The sequence below is a fragment of the Cherax quadricarinatus genome, chromosome 15 (assembly GCF_038502225.1).
Source record: "Cherax quadricarinatus isolate ZL_2023a chromosome 15, ASM3850222v1, whole genome shotgun sequence".
Lineage (NCBI taxonomy): Eukaryota > Metazoa > Arthropoda > Malacostraca > Decapoda > Parastacidae > Cherax > Cherax quadricarinatus.
This window is the reverse complement of record NC_091306.1, coordinates 16970370-16985357: the sequence shown is the minus strand read 5'-3', so window position 1 is coordinate 16985357 and position 14988 is coordinate 16970370.

Here is a 14988-nt window from a genome sequence, read left to right as displayed (position 1 = left end):
GTAGGAAGTACATTGTAGGAAGTACATTGTAGGAATTACATTGTAGGAAGTACATTGTAGGAAGTACATTGTAGGAAGTACATTGTAGGAATTACAGTGTAGGAAGTACATTGTAGGAAGTACATTGTAGGAATTACATTGTAGGAAGTACATTGAAGGAATTACATTGTAGGAAGTACATTGTAGGAATTACATTGTAGGAATTACATTGCAGGAAGTACATTGTAGGAAGTACATTGTAGGAATTACATTGTAGGAAGTAAATTGTAGGAAGTACATTGTAGGAATTACATTGTAGGAAGTATATTGTAGGAATTACATTGTAGGAAGTACATTGTAGGCAGTACATTGTAGGAAGTACATTGTAGGAAGTACATTGTAGGAAGTACATTGTAGGAATTACATTGTAGGAAGCACATTGTAGGAATTACATTGTAGGAAGTACATTGTAGGAATTACATTGTAGGAAGTACATTGTAGGAATTACATTGTAGGAAGTACATTGTAGGAATTACAATGTAGGAAGTACATTGTAGGAATTACATTGTAGGAAGTACATTGTAGGAAGTACATTGTAGGAAGTACATTGTAGGAATTACATTTTAGGAAGTACATTGTAGGAATTACATTGTAGGAATTACGTTGTATGAATTACATTGTAGGAAGTACATTGTAGGAAGGACATTGTAGGAACTACATTGTAGGAAGGACATTGTAGGCAGTACATTGTAGGAAGTACAATTAAGGAAGTACATTGTAGGAATTACATTGTAGGAAGTACATTGTAGGAAGTACATTGTTGGAATTATATTGTAGGAATTACATTGTAGGAAGTACATTGTAGGAAGTACATTGTAGGAAGCACATTGTAGGAATTACATTGTAGGAATTACATTCTAGGAAGTACATTGTAGGAAGTACATTGTAGGAAGTACATTGTGGGAATTACATTGTAGGAATTACATTCTAGGAAGTACATTGTAGGAAGTACATTATAGGAAGTACATTGTAGGAATTACATTGTAGGAATTACATTCTAGGAAGTACATTTTAGGAAGTACATTGTAGGAAATACATTGTTGGAATTACATTGTAGGAAGTACATTGCAGGAAGTACGTTGTAGGAAGTACATTGTAGAAAGTACATTGTAGGAAGTACGTTGTAGGAAGTACATTGTAGGAATTACATTGTAGGAATTACATTGTAGGAAGTACATTGTAGGAAGTGCATTGTAGGAATTACATTGTAGGAAGTACATTGTAGGAATAACATTGTAGGAATTACATTGTAGAAATTACATTGTAGGAATTACGTTGTAGGAAGTACATTGTAGGAATTACATTGTAGGAAATACATTGTAGGAATTACATTGTAGGAATTACATTGTAGGAAGTACATTGTAGGAAGTACATTGTAGGAAGTACATTGTAGGAATTACATTGTAGGAATTACATTGTAGGAATTACATTGTAGGAAGTACATTGTAGATGAATGGTTCAGAGAACCGACATGTTGATAAATTAGACACATTCAACTACAAACCTGTCAGACACTGCAACTTCTTGGGATCTTAATACTTGGGAATTCTTCGCTTGCCTAATTCTTGGGCACGACCTACTTCAACATTGAACAAATGTTACACGACCTATGACTTCTGCACCTCTCCTGCCAACGGTTTATAAGCTCCTTCTCAGCACGTATGCCGTATTCTATTCAAGATTGATGGACTGACCACATCGACTCAAGGTTGAGGGACTGATTACCTCATTCTCCTCCTGTTCTTCAAGATTCTCCTTTGTATGGACTGATGAAGTCACTGTGTGGCGAAACGTTTCCTCAATAAAGATACCCAAGAGTTGCACATGTGTCTAATTTATCAGGAAGTACATTGTAGGAATTACATTGTAGGAAGTACATTGTAGGAATTACATTGTAGGAAGTACATTGTAGGAATTACATTGTAGTAAGTACATTGTAGGAATTACAATGTAGGAAGTACATTGTAGGAATTACATTGTAGGAAGTACATTGTAGGAAGTACATTGTAGGAAGTACATTGTAGGAATTACATTTTTGGAAGTACATTGTAGGAAGTACATTGTAGGAATTACATTGTAGGAAGTACATTGTAGGAATTACATTGTAGGAATTACATAGTAGGAAGTACATTGTAGGAAGTACATTGTAGGAAGTACACTGTAGGAAGTACATTGTAGGAAATACATTGTAGGAAGAACATTGTAGGAAGAACATTGTAGGAAGTACATTGTAGGAAGTACATTGTAGGAAGTACATTGTAGGAATTACATTGTAGGAATTACGTTGTATGTAGGAATTACGTTGTTGTAGGAAGTACTTTGTAGGAAGGACATTGTAGGAACTACATTGTAGGAAGTACATTGTAGGCAGTACATTGTAGGAAGTACATTTAAGAAAGTACATTGTAGGAATTACATTGTAGGAAGTACATTGTAGGAAGTACATTGTTGGAATTATATTGTAGGAAGTACATTGTAGGAAGTACATTGTAGGAAGTACATTGTAGGAAGTACATTGTAGGAATTACATTGTAGGAATTACATTCTAGGAAGTACATTGTAGGAAGTACATTGTAGGAACTACATTGTGGGAATTACATTATAAAAATTACATTCTAGGAAGTACATTGTAGGAAGTACATTGTAGGAAGTACATTGTAGGAATTACATTGTAGGAATTACATTCTAGGAAGTACATTGTAGGAAGTACATTGTAGGAAATACATTGTTGGAATTACATTGTAGGAAGTACATTGTAGGAAGTACGTTGTAGGAAGTACATTGTAGAAAGTACATTGTAGGAATTACATTGTAGGAATTACATTGTAGGAAGTACATTGTAGGAAGTGCATTGTAGGAATTACATTGTAGGATGTACATTGTAGGAATTACAATGTTGGAAGTACATTGTAGGAATTACATTGTAGGAAGTACATTGTAGGAATTACATTGTAGGAAGTACATTGCAGGAAGTACATTGTAGGAATTACATTGTAGGAAGTAAATTGTAGGAAGTACATTGTAGGAATTACATTGTAGGAAATATATTGTAGGAATTACATTGTAGGAAGTACATTGTAGGCAGTACATTGTAGGAAGTGCATTTTAGGAAGTACATTGTAGGAATTACATTGTAGGAAGTACATTGTAGGAAGTACATTGTAGGAATTACATTGTAGGAATTACATTGTAGGAAGTACATTGTAGGAATTACATTGTAGGAAGTACATTGTAGGAATTACATTGTAGGAAGTACATTGTAGGAATTACATTGTAAAAAGTACATTGTAGGAATTACAATGTAGGAAGTACATTGTAGGAATTACATTGTAGGAAGTACATTGTAGGAAGTACATTGCAGGAAGTACATTGTAGGAATTACATTTTAGGAACTACATTGTAGGAAGTACATTGTAGGAATTACATTGTAGGAAGTACATTGTAGGAATTACATTGTAGGAATTACATAGTAGGAAGTAAATTGTAGGAAGTACATTGTAGGAAGTACATTGTAGGAAGTACATTGTAGGAAGTACATTCTAGGAAGTACATTGTAGGAAGAACATTGTAGGAAGTACATTGTAGGAAGTACATTGTAGGAAGTACATTGTAGGAATTACATTGTAGGAATTACGTTGTATGTAGGAATTACGTTGTTGTAGGAAGTACATTGTAGGAAGGACATTGTAGGAACTACATTGTAGGAAGTACATTGAAGGCAGTACATTGTAGGATGTACATTTAAGGAAGTACATTGTAGGAATTACATTGTAGGAAGTACATTGTAGAAAGTACATTGTTGGAATTATATTGTAGGAAGTACATTGTAGGAAGTACATTGTAGGAACTACATTGTAGGAACTACATTGTAGGAATTACATTGTAGGAATTACATTCTAGGAAGTACATTGTAGGAAGTACATTGTAGGAAGCACATTGTGGGAATTACATTATAGGAATTACATTCTAGGAAGTACATTATAGGAAGTACATTGTAGGAAGTACATTGTAGGAATTACATTGTAGGAATTACATTCTAGGAAGTACATTGTAGGAAGTACATTGTAGGAAATACATTGTTGGAATTACATTGTAGGAAGTACATTATAGGAAGTACGTTGTAGGAAGTACATTGCAGAAAATACATTGTAGGAAGTACGTTGTAGGAAGTACATTGTAGGAATTACATTGTAGGAATTACATTGTTGGAAGTACATTGTAGGAAGTGCATTGTAGGAATTGCATTGTAGGAAGTACATTGTAGGAATTACATTGTAGGAAGTACATTGTAGGAATTACATTGTAGGAATTACAATTACATAGTAGGAAGTACATTGTAGGAAGTACATTGTAGGAATTACATTGTAGGAAGTACATTGTAGGAAGTACATTGTAGGAAGAACATTGCAGGAATTACATTGTAGGAAGTACATTGTAGGAATTACATTGTAGGAATTACGTTGTATGAATTACATTGTAGGAAGTACATTGTAGAAAGTACATTGTAGGAAGTACATTTTAGGAAGTACATTGTAGGAATTACATTGTAGGAAGTACATTGTAGGAAGTACATTGTAGGAAGTACATTGTGGGAATTACATTGTAGGAATTACATTGTAGAAAGTACATTGTAGGAACTACATTGTAGGAAGTACATTGTAGGAATTACATTGTAGGAAGTACAGTGTAGGAAGTACATTGTTGGAATTACATTGTAGGAAGTACATTGTAGGAAGTACGTTGTAGGAAGTACATTGTAGGAAGTACATTGTAGGAAGTACTTTGTAGGAAGTACATTGTAGGAATTACATTGTAGGAATTACATTGTAGGAAGTACATTGTAGGAAGTACATTGTAGGAAGTACATTGTAGGAAGTGCATTGTAGGAATTACATTGCAGGAATTCCATTGTAGAAATTCCATTGTTGGAATTACGTTGTAGGAAGTACATTGTAGGAATTACATTGTAGCAATTACATTGTGGGAATTACATTATAGGAACTACATTGTAGGAAATACATTGTAGGAAGTACATTGTAGGAAGTACATTGCAGGAATTACATTGTAGGAATTACATTCTAGGAAGTACATTGTAGGAAGTACATTGTAGGAAATACATTGTTGGAATTACATTGCAGGAAGTACATTGTAGGAAGTACGTTGTAGGAAGTACATTGTAGAAAGTACATTGTAGGAAGTACGTTGTAGGAAGTACATTGTATGAATTACATTGTAGGAATTACATTGTAGGAATTACATTGTAGGAAGTACAATGAAGGAAGTACATTTTAGGAAGTACATTGTAGGAATTACATTGTAGGATGTACGTTGTAGGAATTACATTGTAGGAATTACATTGTAGGAAGTACATTGTAGGAAGTTCATTGTAGGAATTACATTGTAGGAAGTACATTGTAGGAAGTACATTGTAGGAAGTACTTTGTAGGAAGTACATTGTAGGAAGTACATTGTAGGAAGTACATTGTAAGAAGTACATTGTAGGAAGTACATTGTAGGAAGTATATTGTAGGAAGTACATTGTAGGAAGTACATTGTAGGAATTACATTGTAGGAAGTACATTGTAGGAATTACATTGTAGGAATTACATAGTAGGGAGTACATTGTAGGAAGTACATTGTAGGAAGTACATTGTAGGAAGTACATTGTAGGAATTACATTGTAGGAAGTACCTTGCAGGAATTACATTGTAGAAAGTACATTGTAGGAAGTACATTGTAGGAATTACATTTTAGGAAGTACATTGTAGGAATTACATTGTAGGAATTACGTTGTTTGAATTACATTGTAGGAAGTACATTGCAGGAAGTACATTACAGGAATTATATTGTAGGAAGTACATTGTAGGCAGTACATTGTAGGAAGTACATTTTAGGAAGTACATTCTAGGAATTGCATTGTAGGAAGTACATTGTAGGAAGTACATTGCAGGAAGTACATTGTAGGAATTACATTGTAGGAAGTACATTGTAGGAAGTACATTGTAGGAATTACATTGTAGGAAGTACATTGTAGGAATTACATTGAAGGAAGTACATTGTAGGAATTACATTGAAGGAAGTACATTGTAGGAATTACAATGTAGGAAGTACATTGTAGGAATTACATTGTAGGAAGTACATTGTAGGAAGTACATTGTAGGAATTACTTTGTAGGAAGCACATTGTAGGAAGTACATTGTAGGAATTACATTGTAGGAAGTACATTGCAGGAATTACATTGTAGGAAGTACATTGTAGGAATTAAATTGTAGGAAGTACATTGTAGGAATTACATTGTAGGAATTACAATTACATAGTAGGAAGTACATTGTAGGAAGTACATTGTAGGAATTACATTGTAGGAAGTACATTGTAGGAAGTACATTGTAGGAAGAACATTGCAGGAATTACATTGTAGGAAGTACATTGTAGGAATTACATTGTAGGAATTACGTTGTATGAATTACATTGTAGGAAGTACATTGTAGGAAGTTCATTGTAGTAAGTACATTGTAGGAAGTACATTGTAGGAATTACATTGTAGGAAGTACATTGTAGGCAGTACATTGTAGGAAGTACATTTTAGGAAGTACATTGTAGGAATTACATTGTAGGAAGTACATTGTAGGAAGTACATTTTAGGAAGTACATTGTGGGAATTACATTGTAGGAATTACATTGTAGAAAGTACATTGTAGGAAGTACATTGTTGGAATTACATTGTAGGAAGTACATTGTAGGAAGTACGTTGTAGGAAGTACATTGTAGGAAGTACATTGTAGGAAGTACGTTGTAGGAAGTACATTGTAGGAATTACATTATAGGAATTACATTGTAGGAAGTACATTGTAGGAATTACATTGTAGGAATTACATTGCTGGAATTACATTGTAGAAATTACATTGTTGGAATTACGTTGTAGGAAGTACATTGTAGGAATTACATTGTAGCAATTACATTGTAGGAAATACATTATAGGAATTACATTGTAGGAAGTACATTGTAGGAAGTACATTGTAGGAAGTACATTGCAATAATTACATTGTAGGAAGCACATTGTAGGAATTACATTGTAGGAAGTGCATTGTAGGAATTACATTGTAGAATGTACATTGTAGGAATTACAATGTAGGAAGTACATTGTAGGAATTACATTGTAGGAAGTACATTGTAGGAATTACATTGTAGGAATTACATTATAGGAATTACATTGTAGGAAGTACATTGTAGGAATTACATTGTAGGATTTACATTGTAGGAATTACATTGTAGGAAGTACATTGTAGGAAGTACATTGTAGGAAGTACATTGTAGGAAGTGCATTGTAGGAATTACATTGTAGGAATTCCATTGTAGGAATTACATTGTAGGAATTACATTGTAGGAAGTACAGTGTAGGAAGTTCGTTGTAGGAATTACATTGTAGGAAGTACATTGTAGGAAGTACATTGTAGGAAGTACATTGTAGGAAGTACTTTGTAGGAAGTACATTGTAGGAAGTACATTGTAGGAAGTACATTGCAAGAAGTACATTGTAGGAAGTACATTGTTGGAATTACATTGTAGGAAGTACATTGTAGGAAATACATTGTAGGAAGTACATTGTAAGAAGTACATTGTAGGAATTGCATTGTAGGAAGTACATTGCAGGAAGTACATTGTAGGAAGTACATTGTATGAATTACATTGTAGGAATTACATTGTAGGAAGTACATTGTAGGAATTACATTGTAGGAAGTACATTGTAGGAACTACATTGTAGGAAGTACATTGTAGGAAGTTCATTGTAGGAATTACATTGTAGGAAGTACATTGTAGGAATTACATTGTAGGAATTACATTGTAGGAATTACATTGTAGGAAGTACATTGTAGGAAGTACATTGTAGGAATTAGTTTGTAGGAAGTACATTGTAGGAAGTACATTGTAGGAAGTGCTTTGTAAGAATTACATTGTAGGAAGTACATTGTAGGAATTACATTGTAGGAAGTACATTGTAGGAATTACATTGTAGGAAGTACATTGTAGGAGTTACATTGTAGGAATTACATTGTAGGAATTACATTGTAGGAATTACATTGTAGGAATTACATTGTAGGAAGTACATTGTAGGAATTACATTGTAGGAAGTACATTGTAGGAAATACATTGTAGGAAGTACATTGTAGGAATTACTTTGTATTAAGTACATTGTAGGAAGTACATTGTAGGAAGTACATTGTAGGAAGTACATTGTAGGAATTACATTGTAGGAATTACATTGTAGGAAGTACATTTTAGGAATTACATTGTAGGAAGTACATTGTAGGAAATACATTGTAGGAAGTACATTGTAGGAATTACTTTGTATTAAGTACATTGTAGGAAGTACATTGTAGGAAGTACATTGTAGGAAGTACATTGTAGGAAGTACATTTTTGGAAGTACATTGTAGGAATTACATTGTTGGAAGTACATTGTAGGAATTACATTGTAGGAAGTACATTGTAGGAATTACATTGTAGGAATTACATTGTAGGAAGTACATTGTAGGAATTACACTGTAGGAAGTACATTGTATTAATTACATTGTAGGAAGTACATTGTAGGAATTACATTGTAGGAAGTACATTGTAGGAATTACATTGTAGGAAGTACCTTGTAGGAAGTACACTGTAGGAAGTTCATTGTAGGAAGTACATTGTAGGAATTACATTGTAGGAATTACATTGTAGGAAGTACATTGTAGGAAGTACATTGTAGGAATTTCATTGTAGGAAGTTCATTGTAGGAATTACATTGTAGGAAGTACATTGTATTAATTACATTGTAAGAAGTACATTGTAGGAATTACATTGTAGGAAGTACATTGTAGGAATTACATTGTAGGAAGTACCTTGTAGGAAGTACACTGTAGGAAGTGCATTGTAGGAAGTACATTGTAGGAATTACATTGTAGGAATTACATTGTAGGAATTACATTTTAGGAAGTACATTGTAGGATTTACATTGTAGGAAGTACATTGTGGAAATTACATTGTAGGAAGTACATTGTAGGAATTACATTGTAGGAAGTACATTGTAGGAATTACATTGCAGGAAGTACATTGTAGGAATTACATTGTAGGAAGTACATTGTAGGAATTACATTGTAGGAAGTACATTGTAGGAAGTACATTGTAGGAAGTTCATTGTAGGAAGTACATTGTAGGAAGTACATTGTAGGAATTACATTGTAGGAAGTACATTTTAGGAAGTACATTGTAGGAAGTACATTGTAGGAAGTACATTGTAGGTAGTACATTGTAGGAATTACATTGTTGGAAGTACATTGTAGGAAGTACATTTTGGGAAGTACATTGTAGGAAGTACATTGTAGGAATTACATTGTAGGAAGTACATTGTAGGAAGTATATTGTAGGAATTACATAATAGGAATTACATTGTAGGAAGTACATTGTAGGACGTACATTGTAGGAAGCACATTGTAGGAATTATATTGTAGGAAGTACATTGTAGGAAGAACATTGTAGGAATTACATTGTAGGAAGTACATTGTAGGAAGTACATTGTAGGAATTACATTGTAGGAAGTACATTGTAGGAAGTACATTGTAGGAATTACATTGTAGGAAGTACATTGTAGGCAGTACATTGTAGGAAGTACATTTTTGAAGTACATTGTAGGAATTGCATTGTAGGAAGTACAATGTAGGAAGTACATTGTTGGAATTACATTGTAGGAAGTACATTGTAGGAAGTACGTTGTAGGAAGTACATTGTGGGAATTACATTGTAGGAGTTACATTGTAGGAAGTACATTGTAAGAAGTACATTGTAAGAAGTACATTGTAGGAATTACATTGTAGGAAGTACATTGTAGGAAGTACATTGTTGGAATTACGTTGTAGGAAGTACATTGTAGGAAGTACGTTGTAGGAAGTACATTGTAGGAAGTACATTGTAGGAAGTACGTTGTAGGATGTACATTGTAGGAATTACATTGTAGGAAGTACATTGTAGGAAGTGCATTGTAGGAATTACATTGTAGGAAGTACATTGTAAGAATTACATTGTATGAACTACATTGTAGGAAGTACATTGTATTAAGTACATTGTAGGATGTACATTGTAGGAAGTACATTGTTGGAATTACATTGTTGGAAGTACATTTTGGGAAGTACATTGTAGGAAGTACATTGTAGGAATTACATTGTAGGAAGTACATTGTAGGAAGTACATTGTAGGAAGTACATTGTAGGAAGTACATTGTAGGAAGTACATTGTAGGAATTACATTGTTGGAAGTACATTGTAGGAAGTACATTTTGGGAAGTACATTGTAGGAAGTACATTGTAGGAATTACATTGTAGGAAGTACATTGTAGGAAGTATATTGTAGGAATTACATATTAGGAATTACATTGTAGGAAGTACATTGTAGGACGTACATTGTAGGAAGCACATTGTAGGAATTATATTGTAGGAAGTACATTGTAGGAAGAACATTGTAGGAATTACATTGTAGGAAGTACATTGTAGGAAGTACATTGTTGGAATTACATTGTAGGAAGTACATTGTAGGAAGTACATTGTAGGAATTACATTGTAGGAAGTACAATGTAGGAAGTACATTGTTGGAATTACATTGTAGGAAGTACATTGTAGGAAGTACGTTGTAGGAAGTACATTGTAGGAAGTACATTGTAGGAAGTACGTTGTAGGAAGTACATTGTAGGAATTACATTGTAGGAATTACATTGTAGGAAGTACATTGTAGGAAGTACATTGTAGGAAGTACATTGTAGGAAGTGCATTGTAGGAATTACATTGCAGGAATTCCATTGTAGAAATTCCATTGTTGGAATTACGTTGTAGGAAGTACATTGTAGGAATTACATTGTAGCAATTACATTGTGGGAATTACATTATAGGAATTACATTGTAGGAAATACATTGTAGGAAGTACATTGTAGGAAGTACATTGCAGGAATTACATTGTAGGAATTACATTCTAGGAAGTACATTGTAGGAAGTACATTGTAGGAAATACATTGTTGGAATTACATTGCAGGAAGTACATTGTAGGAAGTACGTTGTAGGAAGTACATTGTAGAAAGTACATTGTAGGAAGTACGTTGTAGGAAGTACATTGTATGAATTACATTGTAGGAATTACATTGTAGGAATTACATTGTAGGAAGTACAATGTAGGAAGTACATTTTAGGAAGTACATTGTAGGAATTACATTGTAGGATGTACGTTGTAGGAATTACATTGTAGGAATTACATTGTAGGAAGTACATTGTAGGAAGTTCATTGTAGGAATTACATTGTAGGAAGTACATTGTAGGAAGTACATTGTAGGAAGTACTTTGTAGGAAGTACATTGTAGGAAGTACATTGTAGGAAGTACATTGTAAGAAGTACATTGTAGGAAGTACATTGTAGGAAGTATATTGTAGGAAGTACATTGTAGGAAGTACATTGTAGGAATTACATTGTAGGAAGTACATTGTAGGAATTACATTGTAGGAATTACATAGTAGGGAGTACATTGTAGGAAGTACATTGTAGGAAGTACATTGTAGGAAGTACATTGTAGGAATTACATTGTAGGAAGTACCTTGCAGGAATTACATTGTAGAAAGTACATTGTAGGAAGTACATTGTAGGAATTACATTTTAGGAAGTACATTGTAGGAATTACATTGTAGGAATTACGTTGTTTGAATTACATTGTAGGAAGTACATTGCAGGAAGTACATTACAGGAATTATATTGTAGGAAGTACATTGTAGGCAGTACATTGTAGGAAGTACATTTTAGGAAGTACATTCTAGGAATTGCATTGTAGGAAGTACATTGTAGGAAGTACATTGCAGGAAGTACATTGTAGGAATTACATTGTAGGAAGTACATTGTAGGAAGTACATTGTAGGAATTACATTGTAGGAAGTACATTGTAGGAATTACATTGAAGGAAGTACATTGTAGGAATTACATTGAAGGAAGTACATTGTAGGAATTACAATGTAGGAAGTACATTGTAGGAATTACATTGTAGGAAGTACATTGTAGGAAGTACATTGTAGGAATTACTTTGTAGGAAGCACATTGTAGGAAGTACATTGTAGGAATTACATTGTAGGAAGTACATTGCAGGAATTACATTGTAGGAAGTACATTGTAGGAATTAAATTGTAGGAAGTACATTGTAGGAATTACATTGTAGGAATTACAATTACATAGTAGGAAGTACATTGTAGGAAGTACATTGTAGGAATTACATTGTAGGAAGTACATTGTAGGAAGTACATTGTAGGAAGAACATTGCAGGAATTACATTGTAGGAAGTACATTGTAGGAATTACATTGTAGGAATTACGTTGTATGAATTACATTGTAGGAAGTACATTGTAGGAAGTTCATTGTAGTAAGTACATTGTAGGAAGTACATTGTAGGAATTACATTGTAGGAAGTACATTGTAGGCAGTACATTGTAGGAAGTACATTTTAGGAAGTACATTGTAGGAATTACATTGTAGGAAGTACATTGTAGGAAGTACATTTTAGGAAGTACATTGTGGGAATTACATTGTAGGAATTACATTGTAGAAAGTACATTGTAGGAAGTACATTGTTGGAATTACATTGTAGGAAGTACATTGTAGGAAGTACAATTACATTGTAGGAAATACATTATAGGAATTACATTGTAGGAAGAATTACAGTTGTAGGAAGTACATTGTAGGAAGTACATTAGGTAGAATTACATTGTAGGAAGTACATTGTAGGAATTACAGAATTACATTGTAGAAATTACATTGTAGGTAGGAAGTACATTGTAGGAATTACATTGTAGCAATTACATTGTGAATTACATTGTAGGAAGTACATTGTAGGAAGTACATTGTAGGAAGTACATTGCAATAATTACATTGTAGGAAGCACATTGTAGGAATTACATTGTAGGAAGTACATTGTAGGAATTACATTGTTGGAAGTACATTTTGGGAAGTACATTGTAGGAAGTACATTGTAGGAATTACATTGTAGGAAGTACATTGTAGGAAGTACATTGTAGGAAGTACATTGTAGGAAGTACATTGTAGGAAGTACATTGTAGGAATTACATTGTTGGAAGTACATTGTAGGAAGTACATTTTGGGAAGTACATTGTAGGAAGTACATTGTAGGAATTACATTGTAGGAAGTACATTGTAGGAAGTATATTGTAGGAATTACATATTAGGAATTACATTGTAGGAAGTACATTGTAGGACGTACATTGTAGGAAGCACATTGTAGGAATTATATTGTAGGAAGTACATTGTAGGAAGAACATTGTAGGAATTACATTGTAGGAAGTACATTGTAGGAAGTACATTGTTGGAATTACATTGTAGGAAGTACATTGTAGGAAGTACATTGTAGGAATTACATTGTAGGAAGTACAGTGTAGGAAGTACATTGTTGGAATTACATTGTAGGAAGTACATTGTAGGAAGTACGTTGTAGGAAGTACATTGTAGGAAGTACATTGTAGGAAGTACGTTGTAGGAAGTACATTGTAGGAATTACATTGTAGGAATTACATTGTAGGAAGTACATTGTAGGAAGTACATTGTAGGAAGTACATTGTAGGAAGTGCATTGTAGGAATTACATTGCAGGAATTCCATTGTAGAAATTCCATTGTTGGAATTACGTTGTAGGAAGTACATTGTAGGAATTACATTGTAGCAATTACATTGTGGGAATTACATTATAGGAATTACATTGTAGGAAATACATTGTAGGAAGTACATTGTAGGAAGTACATTGCAGGAATTACATTGTAGGAATTACATTCTAGGAAGTACATTGTAGGAAGTACATTGTAGGAAATACATTGTTGGAATTACATTGCAGGAAGTACATTGTAGGAAGTACGTTGTAGGAAGTACATTGTAGAAAGTACATTGTAGGAAGTACGTTGTAGGAAGTACATTGTATGAATTACATTGTAGGAATTACATTGTAGGAATTACATTGTAGGAAGTACAATGTAGGAAGTACATTTTAGGAAGTACATTGTAGGAATTACATTGTAGGATGTACGTTGTAGGAATTACATTGTAGGAATTACATTGTAGGAAGTACATTGTAGGAAGTTCATTGTAGGAATTACATTGTAGGAAGTACATTGTAGGAAGTACATTGTAGGAAGTACTTTGTAGGAAGTACATTGTAGGAAGTACATTGTAGGAAGTACATTGTAAGAAGTACATTGTAGGAAGTACATTGTAGGAAGTATATTGTAGGAAGTACATTGTAGGAAGTACATTGTAGGAATTACATTGTAGGAAGTACATTGTAGGAATTACATTGTAGGAATTACATAGGGAGTACATTGTAGGAAGTACATTGTAGGAAGTACATTGTAGGAAGTACATTGTAGGAATTACATTGTAGGAAGTACCTTGCAGGAATTACATTGTAGAAAGTACATTGTAGGAAGTACATTGTAGGAATTACATTTTAGGAAGTACATTGTAGGAATTACATTGTAGGAATTACGTTGTTTGAATTACATTGTAGGAAGTACATTGCAGGAAGTACATTACAGGAATTATATTGTAGGAAGTACATTGTAGGCAGTACATTGTAGGAAGTACATTTTAGGAAGTACATTCTAGGAATTGCATTGTAGGAAGTACATTGTAGGAAGTACATTGCAGGAAGTACATTGTAGGAATTACATTGTAGGAAGTACATTGTAGGAAGTACATTGTAGGAATTACATTGTAGGAAGTACATTGTAGGAATTACATTGAAGGAAGTACATTGTAGGAATTACATTGAAGGAAGTACATTGTAGGAATTACAATGTAGGAAGTACATTGTAGGAATTACATTGTAGGAAGTACATTGTAGGAAGTACATTGTAGGAATTACTTTGTAGGAAGCACATTGTAGGAAGTACATT